Source organism: Telopea speciosissima, chromosome 5 (assembly GCF_018873765.1).
Source record: "Telopea speciosissima isolate NSW1024214 ecotype Mountain lineage chromosome 5, Tspe_v1, whole genome shotgun sequence".
Taxonomy (NCBI): domain Eukaryota; kingdom Viridiplantae; phylum Streptophyta; class Magnoliopsida; order Proteales; family Proteaceae; genus Telopea; species Telopea speciosissima.
The window spans coordinates 42,569,355-42,594,495 of record NC_057920.1 but is presented as its reverse complement, the minus strand read 5'-3'; the positions used below and the strand labels follow the sequence as shown (position 1 = coordinate 42,594,495).

Sequence of the window (25,141 nt, the reverse complement as noted above, 5' to 3'; positions counted from 1 at the left end):
GATGGGAATCCTTAAGAGTTCTTGGATGTTTTTTGGTTGCAAACTTATGGGCAGATCAATTTCCCAAGTTTGACTCGCGATTCTGTATCACCCACTCATCTGGATTAACAGGATCAGGGCGTGATCTGGGCAAACGATTTGGGGTTGAAGTTTGGGCCATGAGGAACAAGAGTTCTGCGGGAATCATCGTCTCCAAGAGGGTTTGAAGTGTTTCCAACCTTCGATTTAGATGAGGAAGAACAAGTCTCAACTCTAGAGAGGAGGGCTCCTGTTCATCTCTGTCACAAAAGAAGGTTAAGCTCTTGAGGATGGAGCAAAATACAGGGAAAGGGAGAGCGAAGGGGATCTAAGACCAGAGACTTCTGCTTCAGATGTAGAGCTGAACATAGGGTTACAGGCAAGTTTTTTTAAAGTTTATAACATCAATTCTACCCAGATATCTTCGTCAGTTCTATTTTGCATATGAGAGTTTATAAAATGGAGTTTTGTACACCTGTTCTTCCATGTTTGAAGATTGATCAAGCCTTGAAGATTGGAGCCTCTCCTTACTTCAAATCGGATCTGTTTACTTATCAGATTTGAACATTGGAGTTAGGTGTTTCTCCCCTGCAGGAGTTTCCATCTAAAGAGTTTGATCGTTTGAAGATGGTTGACAATTTATATTTTGCATTGTTTTTCTCCGTGATTCATTATCCCATTGTTTTTTTTTCACTTCACCACCTCCCATACCATACCTTTGGCATACACCCATAATCACTTTGGAAGTTTATGGTATTCTCTAAACTGCCATTTCTTCCTTTTCCATTACCCTTAGCACCTTTTGGAAAATTCTGGAATATTATATTTTTGCACTATTTACATCATCTCCGTTATATGTCCACCTGTACTACTCCACGTGAGGGGGGGATTATGTACAATACACCTAGAGCCATTGCAGAAAGCAAAACTTGCAGGAGCATTGGTGCAAAATATAGAAGATCAGTCTTCTCCATCATTGCTATTGGGTATCCTTCATTACTGGGTTGAGTTGGCCGTAAGGGGGAGATGAAAAGTATTGAAGATAATTTGGTTGTAGCCTGCTTATATGAGGATTTACAGTTGGATTGATTATTTCCGCTGCCTTATTCAGTTTATTCCGTTGCCCTAGTTGCTTATAATCTTCAAGATTATCAGTCAAAGATTCATCACTGGACAACTATAGAAGATTGGTGAAAGCTGCCTTTTTTTGAAGACATTCCAGTCCCGGTTTGCTGATCAAGTCTGCCCAGGTTTTGAAGATCTATTTTTCAAGTTCTTGAAAGTTTATTTTGGAGCTGCATTCATCTGCCAAGTTGGACTTTGCTGCAACTTTGTTTCTTCCCATTTTGTTCAAGTTAGGCATTAGTGCCTTGTATACGCCAATTTGAGGAGGAGTGTTGGCATTATTATGGGGTTTTTTTATTCTTATTAGTTCAAGCTGGATCCTCCTTCTTTACTTATATTTATAATCCAGCTTGTGGGGGAGTGTTGGAATATGTAATCCAGAATACCGTGGGGGTATTCTAGTCCTTTTGGAGGTAGTTTAATTCTTATGTCATTAGGTTTAAGTTGCTGCTCTTATAGAGTCAGCTAGTTAGGGGTAATTATGTCTATTTCAATCCCTTTGTAACTTTCCCAGGGGCTTACCTATCAATGAATAATACATTCTATTCTCTAATTCTCTCTTTCTAATCCACGGTTCTTCTAACAGTCTTGGATCTTGAGGATTGGGCAGGTCTCAGAACTTTCTTGAAGACAGAAATGTGAAACCCAGATCTGTCAAATGCAGGTTTGGTTTTTGTTTCCTAATTGGCATCTTCATCGTTAGAGGGCGGACCTTGGGGCAACGGTAAAGTTGCTCCATTGTGACTTAATGGTCGTAGGTTAAAGTCCGGAAATAGCCTCTCCACGAAGCGGTTTAAGGCTGCGTACATTATGACCCTCCCCAAACCTCGCAGTGACGGTAGCCTTGTGCAGTGGGTACGCCCTTTCTTTTTTTTAAGACAATACAGTAACTGAAATAAAAATAAAAGTAGAAGGAAATAAAAACATACTCCTGGTTGAACTTCATGAAGAAGATAAACGTTGCCAGCCAATATTCCTGATTGTTTTGGAAGGCAAAAAAATTATACATCAGTCTGAGATTTATTGTTAAGGTCATCCAAAAAGGCTGATTTTGATATTGAAGATCTTGGTGGGATTCAAGACTGGTACTAAGCTTGCCTCATACAGTCTAGCAGATATTCTTGCCTCGCAGTCATATTAAGTAGTTGGTCGACAAAACTTGAAGGTAAATATTTAAAAAGCAAGAAAGTAAGATACAAAGAAACAATGGCATGAAGGGAAATACAAGGGGAATAAAGAATGGGAAGAAATAAAGGAAATGGGATGTACCATCAATCCTCCTAACCAATTCTTTCAGCTTAAATACAAGCCTTTGGATTCCTGGTTGAGCAAATGTATAGTGGTCCTGCATCCCATCAAGTAACTTTGATAGACACCAATAGCAATCGGCTTCAACGTTAGAAATTTTTTGTGAAGGTAAATCTGTAACTGACCAATTCCCCATGTCCCCTTCTAAGTATTCTGACTAGAAAACAACTAGAAATGGTGTAACAAGATCATTAATTCCCTGAACATAGCCACTTGCTGGATGCCGAATAGCCCTGAAAATAAATAGGAATCCATGAATACAGATGAAGAGAAATAATCAATTGTTAACCTTTAAGAATAAAGAATGAGAATGCTCCTCAGTCCATAAAGACTAACTTCACATGTGCAGCATGCACAATTGACCATTTGATAGGTCCTGAATGTGGAGATCTCCGAATCAAAGATCATTAACCTCCCCATCATGACATTAGAAAATTCCAGAATAAGGCATATGATGGTTATTGAAGGTTGTGCTTGGTGCGTTGGTCAAGTGCTCACTTGCTGAACGCTTGGTCACGGGTTCAAGTCCTGGAAACAGCCTTTTTGGAAACAAGGGAAAGGCTGCGTACATTTGACCCTCCCCAGACCCTGCTAAACGCGGGAGCCTTGTGCACTGGGTACGGCCTTTTTAAGGTATATGATGGTTATTGTTTGGAAGTTGTCCAAAATGAAGCTCATCCATGGTGTCTCGAGCATATTAAATGAGAATCACAGGTGGGTCCAAGAGGAGGTCACCTATGCGGATATACCCAATATCATTTTTCTCACAAATAAATGAAATAGATTTAGAGAGTGCAAAGTGGAGAAAAATATGCAATTACTGCTTAATATTCCATAACCATTGAAACTTACATTCAAGTATCAAAGTAAACCAAAATTTACATATTTATCTCGGGTCTTAGTTGTCAAGGCGCACGCCTTGGCATCCAGGCGCCTTGACAACTAGTGTTGCCTTGGTTGCCTAGGTGAGCATTTTGGTTAACTTGGTCACATTGTGTCCAGAACCCCTCCAACGCCTTGCGTCGCCTAGACGCCATGACAACTATGCTCAGGTACCTAGACATATCAACTAATCGCTTCATCAAAATAATAAAATCGAAACAAATCCGTTTAAGGTGGATCTCCTACGGATTATGCATAAAGTAAGAACATACAAGGTGCACAAACATTTGATAATAACAACCTAAGAAGTCTGCAAGGAAGAAATCAAGCCAATCAGATGACCCAGTCAGCAGACTTCTTTCATATGCCATACATTTTGTAACATTCCAGAAGAATTTAATAGATAGGAAGGCTCCAATTCTGATCCAAGGTGTTATTTTCCTATAGATCCTCCTAGTTAAAACTTTAGTATATGGTATGCCCTTTGTTCATGGACCATATTTAGTATACAAGATGCAAACAATATATTCCTCCAGAGGAGTGGGAGGAAGGGGGACGAAAAACTAAAGGAAAGAACATGGAAAAGAACTAATCAACTAACCATGTATAAAGGATCCGCTCCAAGGATTTCTGAACTACTTCTTGCTGGAAGAAGGTGACATCAGGTACAGTCCTAGGACAATCAACAGCAATCTGAGCAGCAAAAACAAAGCCTAAGAACATATGGAGTAAGTCATTCCATCTTTTCTAGCATTTGCTGGAACTAGTTAAGACAGTTGAAATGGCTGCACCCTGTGCAAAGTTCACCTGGCGAAGCATGTTGATCTCATCATCTGAACGTTCAGTATCAGGAATATCATGATATTGAGAAACACATTCAAGGTACTCGATCCGTTTCCTTGTAAGAACCCCCTCCCTTCTATCTGAATTAGGTGGTGCATATCCCTGTAGTCAGCTCGTATTTAAGTTTAACACAACCAATGTGACTAGTGAACACCCAGAAAGTACAACTGAAGAAACAGACAAGATTTAATAGATCATGGACTACAGAGAATATCTACAGTTCTATTCCACCAATATGAGATCCAAATGATAATAAAACAACTATATAGTCTAACATGCACCAGCAACGTTTCTCATTATAGATGTAGTGACACAACTCATCAAGTCATCATGCAAAATAATAGCAGAACCAAAGCCTGCCCAGAAGCACTACAAAAGCAACCCATTCCATAAAAAGATAGCAAGTATTTTAAGGGGCATAAATGTGCTAGTATTGTTCATCTAATAGTAATTTTTGTCATAATTAATTCTATGTATAAAGGAATTTAGAGGAGAGGAATTGCCACTTTTGCTGTTCTTTCTTCTTTTCGTTCTCCATATTTATCTTAACAACAATAGCAAGTCACTACCACTAAGATGTAACTATCTTCATAGTCAAATAGAGATTGAGAATATCTTATTATGTGCTATAGCATTCATATTGTGAAAACCTAACACGATGCAGAGAATAATGGAAATCGCAAACACAATCACACAATGCGCACAAAGATTTACGTGGTTCGGCAAGGTTGCCTACGTTCACGGTGAGATGAGATCTGTTTCACTATCAATGGAGAATAGGGTTACAGTCGCTCGTTCCTCACACCTCTCTCAGATTTTTCAAAACTGCTGGGAAAGAAGTCTCGCTATAGATTTTTAGCGAAAACCCTATACAGGAAATTTACCGAAATACCCACGGAGGCTCCACACAGCAGTCCATCATCAGAAGTCGAGACACCAAAACCTCAACATCATCTATGCTTTTATTTAGAGCTTCATGGTTGCATGCAGCTAAAAGGAAACAAATCTATAACAGGGAAGGTCAACAGGTGAAGGAAAATTTGTTAGGATGGAACTGTTTTCACGTCATAAGGATTTCGTATATGCTACAAGGGAGGCTCCTATAACATTATGGTGAAAGGAGATTCAACAACTGTTATTGCTAGAGTGTCCTATCATAATAATGGCCCTTGAAGGTTTGCACATTTCACCCCCTCCAATGAAAGCAAAGGACAACAAATGACATGGCTGACCCATAACGAAATCAGTCCTTGAAGCCAACACCTACAAACACAAAGGAAGGAGAGAGAGAGAAGAAGAAAAGAAGAAGAGAAGAGGAGCCACTACGATAGAACTCACGGTTTGACTGAATAGCCCTACCGTGAGTAGTAGAGTTATATTAATGTAAGAAAATAAAAGGTACAGACTATTGTACCCCTACTAGAAGTACATGTCCTTAAACCACAATGAAACATAACAAAAGAAACCAAAATACCCATATTATCCTGTCACTAGCGCTAGAACATAAATTTTATCACTCCCCCTCAAGCTGGAGCATGTACATCAGCCATGCCCAGATTTAAATAGGGTTAAATACGCTTACCCCCTGATACACCATACTTTATCTACCCAATCCGCAGATGACACGTGGAGTGGCTTAGAGTCCAAGACACCAGACACCATGCAAAATAGATCAGACCACTAGCGAAACGGTTACACTGGTCTGTACACATCAGCAAGATCAGTTGAGAGCACCCCCAATGGATGGAGGCTGATAACCGTAATTCACGTGCGAGAAGATTCTGGATCCCAGGATCTAAGGAGAGGATCCCCTTCCTTTTGAAGGGTTTCCTAATCCGAACACAAGGGGACCACCTTACAAAGAAGGAAAGCCATTTGGCGAATCCAAAGGAGGATCAGAGAAAGAGAGCTGGGGAGAAACTTGTATAAATAGGGGTCTTTGCACCCATGTAAGGCAATTGGAAGTATTCTTTCATCGATAGAGAAATCAAGAAACCCTAAAGAGAGGTCTTCGTTTTCCATAATCGTTTCTGGTCTGATCTAGTTTAAAGGTTGCGGTGTTTGAGGAACTCCCTCGAGCACCTTTCTTTGTGCAACATTCTTTGGCACCGTCTGTGGGAAATGAAGGAGAAAGAGACCTACGAAGATTCCACCGTAATGAACACTCGAAATCAATCAAAGATTTTGAAGACCGCTGCGGCGGCTGCCGCTCATACAGTCTCTCAGGAAGGAGCTCTGGGTAGACCTGCAAGTTCTCACCCTGGGACGGATGATCCAATCCTAGAGGTGAACGAATCCCAGCAAAAGGAATCTCAGCCAAGACCCCCTGCAGATCCGCCGCGGTACGTGACAGTGGAACAGTTCGATGCGATGCAGGCTCAATGGCAAGACAAGATGGACCAGATGTTGGAGCTGCAATGCAATTTCCTGCAAGGAATCCCAGCACCACCACATCTGTCGCAAGCAAGGGAAAGAACCCCTCCCCTAGAGCATAGCAAGAACCACAGCAACGTAAACAACATTCGGTGACAGGGTAAAGAGGTCCAAGGGGACAACAAGCGCCAAGGTTCCCAGATGACCAAGGTCGAGTAGGCTTTGAACGACAAAGTGTTGGAGCTGTAGGATCAAATTCAAGAAGTCATAAAGGGAAAGAACCTAGCTCCAAGCCACGATTTCCACTTCACCACCGATCTCGCCTTCACAGACGAGATTAGAGCGGAACCCCTACCAAAAATCTTCAAGATGCCCGTGATCGAGCAGTATGCGGGAGCATCTGACGCCATAATGTGTAGAGCATTCCCCTTTACCTTGAAGGGGGCGGCAAGACAATGGTTCTCACGCCTCAAGCCACGCTCCCTGACCAACTTTGTGGGGCTTGGGCGGGCTTTTCTTGCCCACTTCGTGAGTAGCAGAGTCCATAAGAAGACAACGGCCAATCTCTTGGCTATTAAACAACCCCTGATGAAACAATCGGAAACTTTCTTACAAGATTCAACAAGGAGGCATTGGAAGTGTGAAACCTAGACCAGATCGTAAAGTTCCAAGCTCTATGCAGCGGCATCAGGCATGTCGAGTTGAAGAAGTCCCTGATCATGGATGAGCTGGCAGACATGTATGAACTCTTCTCAGGCTGCGAGAAGCACATCAACCTGGAAGAAGTTCTTGCAGCCGAACAGGAAAAAGAAGGCAAATTCTTGAAGAAGGGTCAAGAAAAGAAAGATTCTCAGGCTAGAGGAAATGGCCAGATGAACAACAAAGACCAGAAGGATGGGAAGAGAAAGACAGATGCCAAGGCTTGGGTTCCAAAGAACGATTCAAGCCCAGAGCCAGTTTATACAGCCCTCACTCACAACCGGGCATATATTCTAAATGAGATAAAGGACCAAGTGATGTTGCGCTGGCCCACCATGATGATCAAGCCCACGCATGAACGTAACAAGAGCAAATACTGCAAATTTCACCAGGATCATGGTTATGACAATGAGGACTGCAGGCACCTGAAGGACTAGATCGAAGCCCTCATCGAGAGGGGCCCCCTAAGTCGATTTGTCAAAAAATAAGGCGGCGAAAGGAGGTAAGGGTACCGTCCCCAGGAACCCAAGGAAAGGGCGAAGTCACCTGCTCGGTTGGAAGGTACCGAGGGGAAGGAAGACCGGGCAAGGGGAAAGCAATACACTGAGAATGCACCATTTAGGGATATCGCCACAATCTACAGCGGCCCGGGGTTGGGGGGCGAGTCCTCCAACTCTAGAAAGAATCATGCTCGATGCGTATTCCAAACCAAAGTACATAGCAAGAGGAGGAAGACTGATAAGCAAATAACGTTCTCCGATGAGGACTTGTCCGACATACAATTTCCCCACAACGATGCCTTGGTGATCAAAATGACCATTGCCAATTGTACGATAGCCAGGGTCCTTGTGGATAACAGGAGCTCAGTTGACATCCTATACTATGATGCGTTTGAAAAGATGCAACTAAGACCCGAGATGCTGAGGAGGGTAGAGTCTCCATTGTATGGGTTCAATGGAGCCCTTGTGCACGTTGAGGGTTCAATTCAATTATTGGTAACAGTGGGGACGGAACCAAAACTCTCTACGGTAATGATGAACTTTTTGGTAGTGAAAGTGAACTCCAATCACAATGGGATACTTGGACCTCTAGGACTTAATACTCTACAGGCAGTTGTCTCTACTCCCCACCTAGTGAAGAAGTTTCCTACCGATCAAGGAATTGGAGAATGCCGAGGAAGCTAGATAACCTCCCGAAAATGCTACGAAAGTTACCTGAGAATAAAGGGGAAGGAACCTTAGACACTCCAAATCAACCTTGAGGATGGTTGAGATAGTCCCGAGCATGAAAGGTCGGAACCAGCGGAGGATTTGATCCCTATAGAAGTCATCAAGGGAGATGGGAGCCGTACAGTACAGATTAAAGTAGGCCTAAGAGGCGAGCAGAAGAACAACTTGGTGAAATTTTTAAGGAACAATGCTGATGTGTTTACATGGTCGGCAGTAGATATGCCTGGAGTAGATCGGGAGTTAGCCGAGCATAGGCTAAGCGTTTATCCGACATCCAAACCAGTTTTCCAAAAGAAAAGGACCTTTGCTTCAGAGCGACAAGAAAAGGTGATTGAAGAGGTGGTCAAGCTATTAGAAGCAGGGTTCATAGAAGAACCTATTTACCCGGAGTGGCTTTCCAATGTTGTAATAGTGCCCAAGCCTAATGGCAAATGGCGAATATGTATTGATTTCACCGATTTGAATAAAGCATGCCCTAAACACTAGTACCCTTTGCCTCGCATTGATTTACTAATAGATGCAACTGTCGGCCATGAAATGTTAAGTTTCATGGACGCCTATTCTGGGTATAATCAGATTAGAATGTATAAACCAGATATATTGAAGACTTCCTTCATCGACGGTAGGGATATCTACTGCCATACCCGTATGCCCTTTGGGTTGAAAAATACAAGAGCCACCTACCAACGATTGGTGAATCATATCTTTAAAGATCAAATAGGGTGCAACCTGGAAGTTTACGTGGATGATATGTTAGTGAAAAGCTTAAAGGTATCAGACCACGTGATTGACCTGGAAGCAAGGTTCAAAATCTCGCGAAATTTCGGCGATATTTCGCCAAATTTCGTATATCTCGAGCTGTCTGAGATACGATACCAATCCGAAATGGAAAAATACCATATTTCGACGATATATCGTGAGATATCGACGAAATATCATGGATTCACGATATATCGCGAGATATTGAAAAAATCACTAAAAGTGTCACGTGCAATATTTCAAATATTTCGGAAATTTCGGTCATCTTGTTTCGGAAATCTCGGTAATTTCGGTAATCTCGTTTCGAAAATTTCGGAAATCTCAGTCATTTTGGCATTTTACACCCACAGAAAAATACCATATTTCGATGAAATTTCGGTATCTCGAAAATTTCGGTCAGACCGAAACACCGAAACGAAACGAGATTTAGTACCATGCCTGGAAGAGGCATTCCAAGTCTTGAGGAAAAGCAAAATGATGTTGAATCCAGCCAAATGTGCGTTTGGGGTGACCTCAGGCAAATTCCTTGGTTTCATGGTGTCAAAGAGAGGAATAGAGGCTAATCCGGCCAAAATCAAAGCTATATTAGAAATGCGGCCATCGGGTAGAGTCAGAGGCTTGCAGGAGCTAACAGGAAGAGTGGCGGCGCTCGGGAGGTTTATCTCGGCTTCCGGAGATCGGTGTCTCCCTTTCTTTAAGGCATTGAAGAACAAAGCACGAGAGAGACAAGCAACGGGGGTCAAACTCACTTTCGAATGGACAGAAGAATGTCAAAAGGCATTTACAGACTTAAAGAAATATTTGACCAACCCAACACTCTTGACCAAGCCAAACCCTGGAGATGTGCTTCAGCTCTGTTTAGCCATTACCCCGGTGGCAATAAGTGCAGTGTTAGTCAAAGGTGATGGTCGGGTACAAAAGCCGATCTACTATGTCAGCAAGGTGCTCTTAGATGCAGAAACCAGATATAGCAATATTGAAAAGCAAGCTTATGCTCTGATCATGGCCGCACGAAAGCTGAGGCCTTACTTTTAAGCCTATACCATAGAGGTAGTAACAAACCAGCCGTTGAAGAAAACTTTGGCAAAACACAATCATTCAGGCATGGTCGGTAGAACTTGGGGAATTTGATGTCCAGTACAAGCCTCGTACGACTATTAAGGCCTATGCATTGGCAGACTTTGTCGTCGAATGCACCTTGCCAGACGATGAAGTGGTGGTAAATGCCAACAACCCAGAACCAGCGGAATCCTGCACTTTGTATGTAGACGGCTCATCCAGCAGCAGCGGATGTGGCAGAAGGTTGATACTAACGAGTCGGAAGCACTGAGATTCGAGTTCCAAACTACGAATAATAGAGCTGCGTATGAGGCCCTAATCGTCGGTTTGAATCTGGCAAAAAGTCTGATGATAAAGAATATCACCGTGCATAGCGATTCTCAGTTGGTAGTTAATCAAGTGAACGGTGAATATGAAGCAAAGGAACAACGCATGTCACAATATCTAAGGAAGGTACGCGACTTAATTACTGGATTTGCTGACTTCCAAATCTAATAGGTGCCTCGAGCATAGAATACCTCCACAGATGCGTTGTCTAGGCTAGCCACCTCAGACTTTCAAGAGTTAGGCCGAACGGTATATATAGACATTCTCGGCACACCAAGTATAGAAAAGACCGAGAATATATTCCTCATTGACGTTGAACCTTGCTGGATGGATCCTCTCATCGCATATCTCCAAGGAGGGACACTCCCAGCCAACAAAGAAGAAGCTAAGAAGATAAAGATGAGAGCAACACGGTTTACTATGATCGAAGGGGTACTTCACAAAAAAGCTTACGCCATGTCCTATTTAAAATGCCTCAGGCCATCAGAAGCAGAGTTTGTGCTTAGGGAATTTCACACAGGCATTTGTGGACAACACTTGGGGGGCATAGCGTTAGCTCACAAGGTCATCAGGCAAAGGTACTTTTGGCCATACTTACGAAAAGAGGCAATGAGTTTTGTACGCAAATGCATCAAATGTCAAACCTTCGCACCGATCACCCATCATCCGGCAACTAAGCTCACCTCTATCACTAGTCCACTGCCTTTTGTACAATGGGGTATGGACATTTTAGGTACATTTCCAAAAGCGTCAGGAGGTAGACAATTCGTGGTAGTGGCAATAGATTACTTCACCAAGTAGGTAGAGGTAGAGGCATTGGTATTAATCTCAACTATGAAGGTATGGAGGTTCTTCCTCTATTCCGTCATATATAGATATGGAATCCCGAAAACCCTTATCACAGATAACGGGAAGCAATTTGAGCAGAAGTTTAAGGAGTTTAGTGATCAGTATGAGATTCAGTTGCATTAGACTTTAGTAACACATCCCCAATCTAACGGCTTAGCAGAATCCATGAACAAAATCCTCCTGAATGGAATAAAAAAGAAGTTGGAGACAGCTAAAGGATTATGGGTTGAGGAGCTACCGAGCATTCTATGGGCATATCGAACAACCACCAAACTTGTAACAGGTGAAACCCCATTTATGTTGACATATGGAACTGAAGCAGTGATTCCTGTGGAAATTGGACAAACTTCACTGAGGGTACAGCTCTATGACCAAGAGACTAATGGTGAAAAGCTGAAAAAAATTTGAACCTATTAGAGGAAATCAGAGAAACAACACATGTAAGGAATGCCACACACCAACAACGGGCAGCACGCCATTATAATGCAAAGGTGAAACCAAGAATGTTTCACCAAGGAGACTTAGTGCTTTGCAAAGTAGAAGCCACCAATCTAAGAGCCATGGGAAAGCTAGCGCCCAATTGGGAAGGAGCGTACAGAATCTCCAAACAAGTGGCCCCGGGAGCTTATCATTTGGAAACTTTGGAGGGAATATCCATACCCCGGTCTTGGAACTCAGAAAATTGGAGGAAATTCAATCAATAAAGGTCAGTCCACAACCCTTCATTTATTCGGAATCAGCCTTGGGTTATTTCAAATGCTTAGATTCTTACATTGAATAAAGGCATCAATATTTACAATTCATTTTATGATTCATTTTTGTAAAGTAAATTCGAATGCTATTATTGATATGCGAATTAACAATGAAAATTAATGGTACCTCGACTATAATGGAGAATTGCACCATAGTGGCGTTCCACAATGAAAATTAATGGTCTCCCAACCATAATGGTGAGTTGCACCATAGTGGCGTTCCACAATGAAAATTAATGATCTCCCAACCATAATGGTGAGTTGCACCATAGTGGCGTTCCACAATGAAAATTAACGGTCTTCCGACCATAATGGTGAGTTGTACCGTAGTGGTGTTCCACAAAAATTAATGGTCTACCAACCATAGTGGTGAATCACACTGCAAGGAAACTTATGGTACTCGGTTAAAGAAAACAGCATAGATGATCCAAGTTGTAGAAAGTTCTTTATTGACAAATCCAAATTTTACAAAAAATACATCATCGTTTTACAACATTAAGATGGGAACTAAAGGCTTTACAAAATCTGGAGAAAGAATATCGAGGGAGTTCAGCTCCCGGTGAATGCTTCTTCCTTGCAACAAAAATGAAACAGGAACGAGGTGCGCCTAAACCACAAGCACGCAGAGCATCTCCTTGACTCGCCAAAAAAGAGATTTAGGGGATGAGGGAAACAAGGGCCCAGAAGCATGAGACAGGAGTAGCCATAAAGAGGATGGCGTACAGGCTACGATCAACCCAGACATACATGGCATGCCATCCTATGGCCCAACGCGACCCCGAGATGCCTTAGAAGGCCGTTCGCCAAATGGGAATCTCCACATAGACGCCTTTGAGCTCCTCTGACAATGGAATGAATCCCAATGGTGGCCTCCTGTCCCCTATCAAAGAGGAGGAGATTAAAGACGACAAGAAAGGCACCGGCTTTTACCCTCCAGCACACTGCTTGTGCAAATCTCCCATCCTCGAATTCTGAGGAGATAGGGAAGGCAGGAAACAACCCCCTCAAGACTCTCCTCCTCTTCGTGGTAGCACGACAGCTCCAAGCATTGACGCGGGCACACTACACAAAGAGGTAGCCCCCTAGCTTGGAAGTGCAAAAGACACAGTGTGTCGATTGAAGATCGAAGCTGTGAGGGCAAATGTTGATTAAAGATCAGAGCTGAAAATAGGCTACAAAGTTGAAAGTCAGCACCCAAAAAGTGGCATCCGTTATAGCCATAGAAGCAACGACAGTAACAACACTAGAGAAATAAGAGGGCGTCAAGAGAAGCATAGGAAGAAACCCACAAAGAAGGTCCATGGCTTCGCTCCAAAGGGAAGAAGTAGAATGTGGTAAAAGGAGGAGGAAAAACCGCTATTTATGCAAGAACGGACGGCCCAGATCAAAAGAGAATCCCAAAAGGCGATATTAGATTTAAAGCAAATAACTGCCAGGGGCCACGTGGCAGATCCCCATTACGCTTTTCAAAACCTGTGAAAAGATTTAGGAAAAGATATAACGGTTTAGCTTCTGTTTGGGTCCAATTAATAGCACAATAAACAAAGCGTTAAAGGGGCATAGATAATAAATGCTCTGCATTGGAAATTACAAACGAATCATCCAGGGGACGTAACCAAGATCACATAAAGATCTTCCGATCATAAAGGCTAATTTCATCCTGGTGGTAATATGCACCACAAGGAGAAATGATTTTCTCCTAACCACGTCAGTGAATCCCACTGCGAGCACTGCGACCAAAACAAAGTTATAGTCAATACCAACAACAGACACCGAGTAACAAAGAAGTAAAGATTCCATCTATTCAAGTAAATAAAAGTACACAAGTTACTACCGCCAAGCTATACACAATAAGCAGTTAAAAGTATAGGCGCTTTGGAGGCCGAGGATTGGGGGGCAGTGGTCCTGGAATGTTCTCGGGAGGAGGAAAGAAGGGCACCGAAATAGAAGATGGGTCCAACCTCACCTCTTGCACGGGAATTTTAGGATTGAACCCCAAATCAATCTTCCCCCCCCCCCCACTGAATTATGGAAGTGATGGAGAATACAATGAAACGAGGATTCAGGAGCTGGAGAGTGTGATGGAAGTCTCCGGTAACCCTTTCTTCTAAGGCACTCCAGCAGTTTCTCTCTGGTGACTCTCGTAATGTCTTCCACCGCCCCTCTCTCCCCTCCTTCCCTGCTTTCTCCTTCCGACACCACCATCCCAACCTCCCCCCTCTCTCCCGGCCAACCCAAATGGACTTCCCTTTTTAACTCATCCCACCATGCTTCTCTCTCTGCTGCAGGCCTTCCTCTTCACTTTGTCCCCCCTTCCATTGTCAGGTCTTCTAAGGTTGTTGTCTGTTCCCCTGATATTCTTGAGGTTGAAGCAGAGCTCTAGGAATCTTGCTTAGTTGGCCACTTTCTGGGTTCTCGACCTCCATTCCACATTGTAAAGGCCTCTCTCTCCAAGCAGTGGACAGTTTCTAGCACTCTCGACATCCATCTTCTCAACAACGGCTTCTTCATCTTCAAGTTCTTAGATGAACTCGATAGGAATCGTGTGCTTGAGGGTGGCCCTTGGCAAGTTGGGAACAAACCCATTTTTCTCAGACAGCGGCACCGCCATCTGCAGCTTCGCAGGGTAGACCTATCGACCATCCCTCTTTGGGTCTCTCTCCCTGGTCTCCCCCTCCACTTCTAGTGTACGGAAGGCCTTAGCTCTGTTGGCTCAGTGTTGGGCAAACCTTTATTCTCAGACATGCGCACTAGGAGGAAACTTCGACTGGCCTTCGCGCGCATCTGTGTAGAAGTGGCTGCCGATGAACCTCTGCCCTCTTTCATCACTGTCAATGATGGGGATGATTTTTCCTTTGAGCAGGAGGTCCACTATGAGTGGAAACCCCCTCAATGCCTGACTTGCAAGAAGTTTGGGCATGATACTGCCCTCTGCTCCCCTCCGGAGTCCAATCCTATGCCGGAAAATTGCATTCCCACCGCCGAAGCTCCATCTCGGTTTTCTTCCCTCCCTAGAGGTAGAGCCAGGTCGAGATTTCGTCGCCGGAACCATAGCCGTACTCCGGCAGCTCCTCAAGATAGTATCTTGGGTATCCCTCCTTTACCTATTGGGCAAAACCCTTTTGCTCCCCTAACTGACGATGACTTTTTGGAGTCTGACCGTGGGACTTGCATCGAGAAGTGCCTCGACTTTGCTGTTCCTTGTACTAGATCACGTATGGCTTCTCCGATGGCTGAAGTACCTCCTGGCACCTCTGCTGACACCTCTGTAGCCCCAAGCTTTGTCACCATCGCTCCGGCGGCGAACTCCTCCCCTTTGTCCCCTCTGCAACCTGCGTCTGTCTCGTCGACAACTCTTGCAACTTCCTCTTCTGTGCTTGCCTCGACGAAGGACCCTGAGACGATTCCCAAATCCCCCTCTTTTACGAAATATCCTGATCTCCCCACCTTTATCCCCTCGGTCGTCTTATCTGAGGGGCCCACCATTGAGCTGTCATCTCCCTCATCTCTTTCCCCTATTGTCCATTTTCCAAAAAAGCCCTCCACTAAAAAGTCAAAGAACCATAAGAAAAAAAAATCTAAGAAACTGGCCCACCCCGCTGACCCTGTTCCCGCTGACCTTGTTCCTGAACCAGTTAGCCCCTCTTCTCTCGGGTCGGGTCACCTGGTTGAAACCCATGGGCTTTCTCATAAGTCCCATTCATCCCCTTCACCCGATCCCCCCCTCTTCTGCTATCCCCTGTTCCTCTCCTGCTGCTGGCTACAATCGTCGCCACCGCAGCTCCTCCTCTTCTCGTGATGTGCTATCCCGTATTCTGGGATGTCAGGTGCAACCTTCCCTCTTGCCCAAATGAATCACAGTGTTCTGTGGAACACTCGGGGTCTAAATTCCTTGAGCAAACAAGCTGCTGTTAGATCCCGTATTCGCCTAAACCATTCCACCTTCTGCTGTCTGCTGGAAACTCATGTAAAAGAGCCAAATGCTTCAAAAATTTTGAGCTCGATTGCCCCGGGTTGGTCTTTCCTATCCAACTACACTCACCATACCGATGGCCATATCTGGATTTTATGGGATCCTTAAAAAATTCAGGTCTCTATGATCTCCTCTTCAGCCCAATATATCCATTTAAAATTCTCTGATTGCCTCAATCATTTCTCCTTCTTTTTCACTGCTGTTTATGCCTCTAACTGCCCTTCTCAGAGGCTTCTTTTATGGGATGATCTCCGTAGTATTGCAAATCTTATTAGCTCTTCACCTTGGGGACTTGGGGGAGATTTCAATGTAGTCAGATTTGGAAATGAAAAGTAGGGTGGTGATTCCTTAGATCTTGACTCTATAGCTGCTTTCAATGATTGCATTGATGACTTGGGCATGGATGACCTTCACTGGATTGGTCCAAAATTCACTTGGAGTAACAAAAGAGCTGGGATTCATCGTATAGATTGCAAGCTTGATTGAGTTATGGTCAATGACTGCTGGCTTTCCTCCTTTCCCTCTTCCTCTGCCTCTTTTGATACCCCGGGTATTTCTGATCACAGTCCCATCTCTCTCTCTATTCAGCCTTATACCTCTTTTGGTCCTAAACCTTTCAAGTATTTTGACATGTGGTCTTCCCATCCCTCCTTCCTTGCTACTGTCAAAGATGCCTAGGAAAAACCTGTCCAAGCTTTCTCCTCCCTTTTTGCTTTTGCCAGGAAGCTCAGGAATGTGAAAGATGCTCTTAAGATTTGGAACACCAACACTTTTGGTAATATCTCCTTGCAGGTCCAAGATTGCAAGGACAAGCTCTCTTCAATTCAGATACAAATTCAATCTGATCCCCTGAATTGTCAACTTGGGCTGATGAAAAGGCTGCCACCCTCCATTTGTCTGTTCTTCTATCTCAGGAGGAAAGCTTCTTAAGGCAGAAGGCCAGAATTAAATGGCTGGAGTTAGGGGATTCCAATTCAGCCTACTTCCACAGATCTCTGAAGTCCAGATCTAATTTCAATGCAATTTTACAGCTGGCTGGCCCTGATGGCTCTCCTATTACTAATGTGAAAGACATTAAAGATATGGTTGCATCCTTTTTCAAAGATCTGCTCAATGGCTCTTCTGGTACTGCAGATTCTATCCCCAATGATCTTCTCAACAAAGTTATTCCGATGGAGCTCTCTCAGTCCCTTGGTGCCATTCCTTCGGAGGAGGAAATCATCACAGCTATCCACTCTTTCAAGCTGAACCATGCTCCTGGACCAGATGGTTTCAGCATGGGTTTTTTCTTAGCCACTTGGAGTATTATCAAGGAGGACCTCATCAATGGTATAAGAAGTTTCTTCTTCAATCCTAGCCAAATCAAAGGAGTAAACCACACGTTTCTCTGCCTCATTCCAAAAAAGGAAGGAGCCTCAGCTATGTCGGATTTCAGGCCCATTGCCCTTTGCAACCAGATCTACAAGTTCATAGCAAAGATCCTGGCTTTTAGACTCAAGACTGTGGTGGACCTCCTTGTTAGTGAAAATCAGTCCGCTTTTATCCCCGGCAGGAACATATCAGATAATATTCTTCTTTGCCATGAGATTGTCAAAGGTTTTGAAAGAAAAAACCACTCCCCAACTGCTCTTATGAAGATTGATATCCATAAAGCTTTTGACTTTTTGAGGTGAGATTTCATTGATAAGATATTGATCAAGATGGGGTTTTCTGCATCTTTCATCTACTGGATCTATTGCTGCATTTCTTCTCCGAGCTTCTCAGTCCTTGTTAATGGTAGTCCGGCTGGGTACTTTGCTTCTACGGTGGGAATACACCAAGGGTGCCTTCTATCCCCTTATATCTTCACCTTGGCCATGGAATCCTTATCTCGAAAGATCCAATCCTTCACAGACCAGCAGCTCATCATCCCTATTCCCAATTGCAAAGCCCTCAAGCTAACCCATCTTGCCTTTGCAGATGATCTCATGATCTTCTCAAAGGCCTTCATCTCCTCTTTTGAGTCCATTATGTATTGTTTGCAGCACTTCCACGATCTCTCGGGCCTCCAGATCAACCCTACAAAATCTCTCCTCTTCTTGGCTGGGATCTTTGATCTAGATAAAGCCCCCCTGCAAGCTATCTGTGGTTTTCCTCTGGGCCAACTTCCAGTCAAATACTTAGGCCTTCCTTTAATCCCAGTCAGGTTATCAGCCCATCATTGTACTCCCATGTTGGATCTCATCAGGAAACGGCTGCAGCTGTGGAAGGGTAAACTTCTCTCTTATGCGGGTCGACTGACCCTCATCAAGTCTGTGCTCCAAGCTTCTTATATCTACTGGTTTAGAATTTACGGCCTGCCTTCTTCCATCATCAAATCTCTGGAATCTCTTATGGCTTCTTTCCTTTGGAAGGTACTAACTCCACAAGATTTCTCCGCCCTACTAGTTGGGCCTCAGATTGTCTCCCTGTGGCAGAAGGTGGCTTGGGTATTAGAAGGATTCAGGAGGTGAATTCAGCTGGCATCAATCAAGCTGATCTGGAAGATTGCTTCAAGAAAGAAAAGTATTTGGGTGGATTGGATTTATTCGGGGCTGCTTAGATCGGATTCCATTTGGACTGCCTCCATTCCCTCGGATGCTTCCTGGGTATGGCGCAATATCCTGCTTTCCCGGCACCTTGTTCTTGGTTCCATTCAATCCCACATTGCTGATGGAAATGACACTTCTTTGTGGCTAGATCATTGGCACCCCATGGGCATTCTCCTCCACCAAGTCACCTCCAGAACTATCTATGGCTCCGGCTTATCTAGAAATGCTTTGGTGGCTGAGATTATTGATGGAAATGACTGGATCCCCCCTCCCTCCCTCAATCCTGTGATTGTCTCCATTTGGAACCTCCTGCCTTCCATTTAGCGAAGACCCTCTCAGCGGGGTGATTGTGTTTTGTGGTTACCAAACTCTTCAGGTTATTTCAGCTCCAAAGCTGCTTGGGATCTCATTCGGACGCGTCATCCTCTTGCCCCATGGAGAAAGCTTGTTTGGTTCAAACACCATATCCACCGGCATTGCTTTACAGTTTGGCGAGTCTTCCCCAACTGCCTTCCAACGCAGTCTTTTCTCCGGCATCGGCACATTTCAGATTCTCCTTCTTGCGGCCTTTTTTGGAATGGGGTCGAAGACTCAAACCATCTCTTCTTTGATTGCCCCTTCTCCCGCGCTATTTGGAAAGGCATTCTTGCTAAATGCTGGCCAAGACCCCGTAGGATTCTTCCTTTCGATAGAGAATGGCTATGGGTGGATATGACCTTTGGAGGCTCTTCTCTCTGTGATGCAGTTGGTAGGATGGCTTTTTGTGCCACGATCAACATATTTGGATGGAGCGTAATCGTCGGAAATGGACTACCAAATCTCGCACCACTAGCTAGATTTGGAACTCCATTTCCTTTGAAATTACTTCCAAACTCAGTTCGGTGGCCCCCTCCTCTTGTAAGGACACCCCAAGGAACAGGCTCATTGTTGTCTCCTGGGATCTCTCCTCTATCTCCCTCCTTGCCACGAGCTCTCCTGTTTAAGTCTTTTGGTCTTGATCTATGTTTGTCCCCTTTCCCTCCTATTTGAGGGTTGTTGTTCTTTTTCTTTAGTAATGAAATTCTTATTCACCCAAAAAAAAAAAATCTTCCCCCACTGAAAATTGGGGGTAGCCTCCTGTATTTTGTTATATAGTCGTTGGGCACCTTCCAATGCCTTATCTTCACAGAAGCGTTGGAAGACTGCCGATTTCAAGAGATAATCAATGGTAAGGTTTGCCGCGGCATACTTCTCAACCCAGAGGTAGTCAGCAACATTATCCATAATATCCCGCGCGAAATCCAGCCTTTCCAGCAGATCCTTCACCCAACTCTCAACCGACTTATAGTACTCTAACTCACATTCAAGACGAGATTTGAATTACAACAACGCATCTTTATCTGAGCTTGCAGTTAATTTTCACGCTCCACAACATTAAATTTGTATGGCACCGGGCATGGAGATATAGCCCTATATGCAAAACACGAAGGTCATGATCGGATAAGGTGAGTCTGAAGATGAGCATAGAACATTGAAGCCCAGAAAAGGATTTTTTTTTCATTAAGAGCAGGTATGATAAGTTACAGGTGCAAAATAACAAAATGACACGGTCGAAACAAAAAAGAAAAGGGAAGGAAGCTAAACTAAGGCCGAGTCCTTCGGATCCTGAGCATCAGATGTCGGCATCATTTTATCCTTAGGTTGAGAGGAAGGAGGTCCCTTCCGTGGGACGACGCCTTGAGCAACACCTTGCTTGAAATCTACCTCAACCGTGTTGGCCAGCTCAGTATCCACTGCAACGGTCCATTCAGCCTTTGCTATAGAAGTGGACCCCACAACATCAGGGTTCTCCACATTGATAGTCCTCGAGGGGGCGCGTGGCACTAGAATTATCAATTCCCCCTTATTGAGGTGGGAACGAAGGCACCAACCTTCAACTTGGCGAGCATATGTTCCACCTCACCCATGCCCTGGAAGTCGAAATTGGGCTTCTTCTTCTTCACCTGCATCCAGATGGAGTGTGCCACCTACAGAAAAACCTTGGAAGCAGTCTTCATATGCTCCTTGGTGTTCTCCTTCGAGCCAAGATAGGCTTTCACGGCCACGGCACCGGCAACCTTAGCCGAATTCTCGGCTTCCCCTAACCTGGACTTCAAGTCAACAATTTCTATTTTCTAGCTCTCCACCAGCTGGATCTTCTTTTTTAACTCTTCCTCAACCATTTTGTTGGATAGGATGAGGGCCTCAATACGTTTCTCGGCGACTGCACGACCTTTATCCGTAGTGGCAAAGGCCTTCTCCACAATCCCCTTTTCCTCTGTCAGTGATTTAACGTCGTCGACTAGGACATGGATCTGCTCATTCCTGCCATCACAGGTTCACTTCAGCTCCTTGCAATCCTTCTCCAGCCGGCTGTACACGGAGGCAATCCTCCTCTTCCGATGTACCAACCCGGAGGGAAAAGCCAAAGCCTGGGACGAGAAAAAGTTAGTAAAGATAAACCAAGAGCACTGAGATCTCCAATGAAGGAGAGTGTTACCTCATAAGCATGTGCAAGGGCGGTACTCTCCAGCGCGTCATCATCCATATCGAAGAGGGCATCCTGATCAGCTGGGGGAATGCAAAATAACGCCATCTGCTCAGCAGCCTCGGCGTCCCCGATCACCTTGTGGCCAGTCGTACCGACCATTTGGGAATAAACAAGTCTGAAGACACCTTCTCCTTATCCATATTCTTTTCGGTACCCTCAAGCAAGGGGGCACCACTAAGGACTGTGAGAGAAGCCTCCTCCCGAACAACATGATCGGAGGAGGGGAGTGCCTTCTTCTTACTCGAATGCTGGCATTGATTCTTATGATCTTCATTAATTGAGGGAGGGGCATTCTTCTTAGGCTCCTTCCTCGGAAGATACTTCTTATGCTCGGTTGGAGCCTCCTTCCTCTTCTTCTTCTTCTCCAGGGGCGAAGGGGAGATGATTATGTCCCTGGTAACTTGGAGGTTCTCCGTCTCCATGAAGGTAGCAATGGTACCCAGATTGAAATCCATTACACCAAACAAGGAGGAAAGAGTTAGCACACCATAGTAAAAATCAACAAAAATAAGGGGAAATGAGAGAGAAAATCCAGGGCGCTCACCCCTCTCCAACTCGGACATGTCCAGGGCATCAATGTCGGCCAGTTCAACGGGCCCCGGAAGATTCATTATCATTTCCAGGGTTGTTAAATCCTCGTCGTCAAGAATTGGGATCTTGTTCCGAGTAGAGGTGTTCAGAGAGCCCCATGTATTAGGGAACCTATGTCCCACGCATGAAGCGCAAAAGAACCTTTGTTTCCAAGCATGAATGGAAGTAGGGATTTTACCCATAATAGGGATGGAGGGGTTGCGCAGACGGAGGTAATAGCACTCAGGGTGACCACTGCGCGAATTCAGTAGAAAGCACCTAATGCACAATATAGGAGAGGGACGTCTACCTAACCGGGTACATCTAAGGATGAAGGCTCCAACACATCTCCAGCAGTTCGGGAGTAACTGACTGGGGGCAACTCCATAATGGTTAAAAAGACAAGAAGAAAATTCAGGAAGGGGAAAACGGAAGCCGGCCTCAAAGGCATCCAAGATGAGGCTAACCTCATTAGGATACTCAGTATTCAATCTGTCTTCAGGAGAGGGGGCCCTGAGATCAATGGACTCTAGGATCGAGTAGATTTCTTGAATATCCATGACATCAGATACATTCAATACCGAGGGGATTTCATCCACACCTTTTCCTATGGTGGGATCAACTTGGGATTGGCGAATATGGTGAACCTTTCTCCCTAGGGAAATAGAAAGCTTCTTCGGAGGGTTACGGCTGGAGGTACCAGTGGAAACACCAGACTTACTCCGTTGAGCAGTGGCAGATACTCTAGGAACTGCAATAATCTCTCCAGGCGCCCTAGGTGGAACCACGACAATTCTCCTAACACCTTCGCCATGGTATAACTCCTTAGATTCTTTGAACAAAGAAGCTACATCCCGGTCAAACTTGGGAGCTGGAGTTTTCTTAGAGCTCGACATCTTTTGAGAAAAGAAATCAACTTTAGAAATAAAGAAAAGAGAACTTACTTGAGTAAGAGAAGTGTAGTTGAAGAAAAACGCAGAATGGGGAGCTTCAAGGGATGGAATTAAGGCAGAGAATCAAAGACTTTCGGGCTCAAGAACTTGAAAACGATGGAGAAGAGAAGCCTCGAGAAGTTAGAATCCTTTATACCCTTGGGAAAAGAATGGAGGCTTCTGATCAACCCATTGAATTTAATTGGACGGTCAGGATGCAAGGAAAAGATGAGACACGTGTTTAACGCGTGAGGGAAGCTCCCTCGACAAAGAAAATACTGGGAAAGCAAGAGGTTTAAATGAACTGTATGATGTCCTTTCAACTTCCTTTAAAAGGCGTGAAATCCGGAAGATATTTTGGACCCACGTGTAGACAACGGCGAATGGCGGTGCAGTTTTGGAGACTCTCGCTCCATACCCAAGGGTAAAATCTTCACTGAAAGAAATACGACTCAGGAAGGAAGTAATTTTTACACATGACCGATAACCAGTTCTGCCGAGCATAGACCAGCGTAAATAAAAGCCAACCTTCACGGGGGGCAACGGTAAGCAAAGATCGCTGATAACCAAACACATGGGCTGGAACACCGCTGCACGGAAGAAGTGGAGAATCCTCCCCATATTCAAGACCAGGGGTGTAGGAAGCAAATGATACACCATACTTTATCGACCCAATCCACGGGATGACACCTAGAGTAGCTTAGAGTCCAAGACACCAGACACCATGCAGAATAGATCAGACCACTAGCAAAACGGTTACATTGGTCTGTACACGTCAGCAAGATCAGTTGAGAGCACCCCTAATGGATGGAGGCTGATAACCGTAATTCACGTGCGAGAAGATTCTGGATCCCGGGATCTAAGGAGAGGATCCCCTTCCTTTTGAAGGGTTTCCTAATCCGAACAAAGGGAAACCACCTTACAAAGAAGGAAAGCCATCTGGCGAATCCAAAGAAGGATCAGAGAAAGAGGGCTGGGGAGAAACTTGTACAAATAGGGGTATTTGCACCCATGTAAGGTAATTGGAAGTATTCTTTAATCGATAGAGAAATCAAGAAACCCTAAAGAGAGGTCTTCGTTTTCCATAACCGTTTCTGGTCTGATCTAGTTTAAAGGTTGTGGTGTTGGAGAAACTCCCTCGAACACCTTTCTTTGTGCAACACCCCCCTAAAATGCACCCAATATCCTCATGCCCCCCTAAGGTTCTGACAAGTCCACAAGCACCCCTTGAAAATTCCATGTACCACCCCTACTTTCCACCTAAAGCCATTTAAGTCCACACTAGGCGTTAAATGCTAAAAAATTACCAAACTACCCTTTCTTCTATCTTTTCTAAAATTTGAAAAGACCTAATTGCCCTAACCTATTTGCTAAAATTTGAAAAGACCAAAATGCCCTCATCTTCCTCAAATCATCACCTTCTTTTACAATGTACATACCCAATACTACCACCAGCACCACCACCGCCACCCACCATTAACACCATCACCACCGTGAAGCCCCACCTCCAGCACCACCTCCAACTCCTCCACCTTTACCAATTCCACCACTGAGTCCCCCTCCAATGCCTATTCCTCCGGATCTTTATCACCTCCAGTTTGCTGACCGGCCCAGTTCCCCAGTTCCTCTAACAAAGGGGGGGCTGAAATGACCTCTCTACCCATGCCCAAACACCCTGCCCGGGTGGGGTCCACCATCCCCCTATTAGAGGAACTGGGGAACTGGGCCGGTCAGCAAACTGGAGGTGATAATTTTCCCTATTCCTCCACCAACACCGCCGCCCTCACCAAATCCAACCCCCCCAGCTCCACCACCCTTTCCAAACATCAGTAGTCCCAAAGACCAGGTAACATTTTAATCATAAATTCCTGAAATAATCTCAGGGTGGTAACACAAAAAGGCAACAGTAGTTCCAGATTTGGTTTGCATAGCCTTTTCTTGTATTTCAATCTGTAACTGGGGGTGCTGAATCTCTTCCAACAGAGGAAGGCCTTCCCTAACTCTCAATTGATCGAATTCTAACAATTTTCCTAAAACAAAAAATCAACAGGTACCGCCAGTACAGAAAACAAGGGAAAATAACAATAAGGGTAACGAGAAATAAGGGAAGGAAAAGAAAACAAAGAGAAGAACAAGGAATAAGTTGGAAGACAAAGAAGGACCTCAAAAGAAGAGAATAAGAACGAGGGAAGAAGAGAACCAGCCCAGCTCCACAGCCATAAGAGGTAAACCCAAAATCAAAAATTAATTCATACTTCAAATGAATGGTGCCCTAGTTAAGGGCTTTCCAGATGAGAATGGAAA

General features: G+C 44.4%; 1 pseudogene; it reads right to left on the bottom strand.

Annotated features, from left to right (window-relative positions):
• LOC122662225 overlaps positions 1–25,141 on the bottom strand; it is an 80,410-nt pseudogene that overhangs the window by 37,276 nt on the left and 17,993 nt on the right.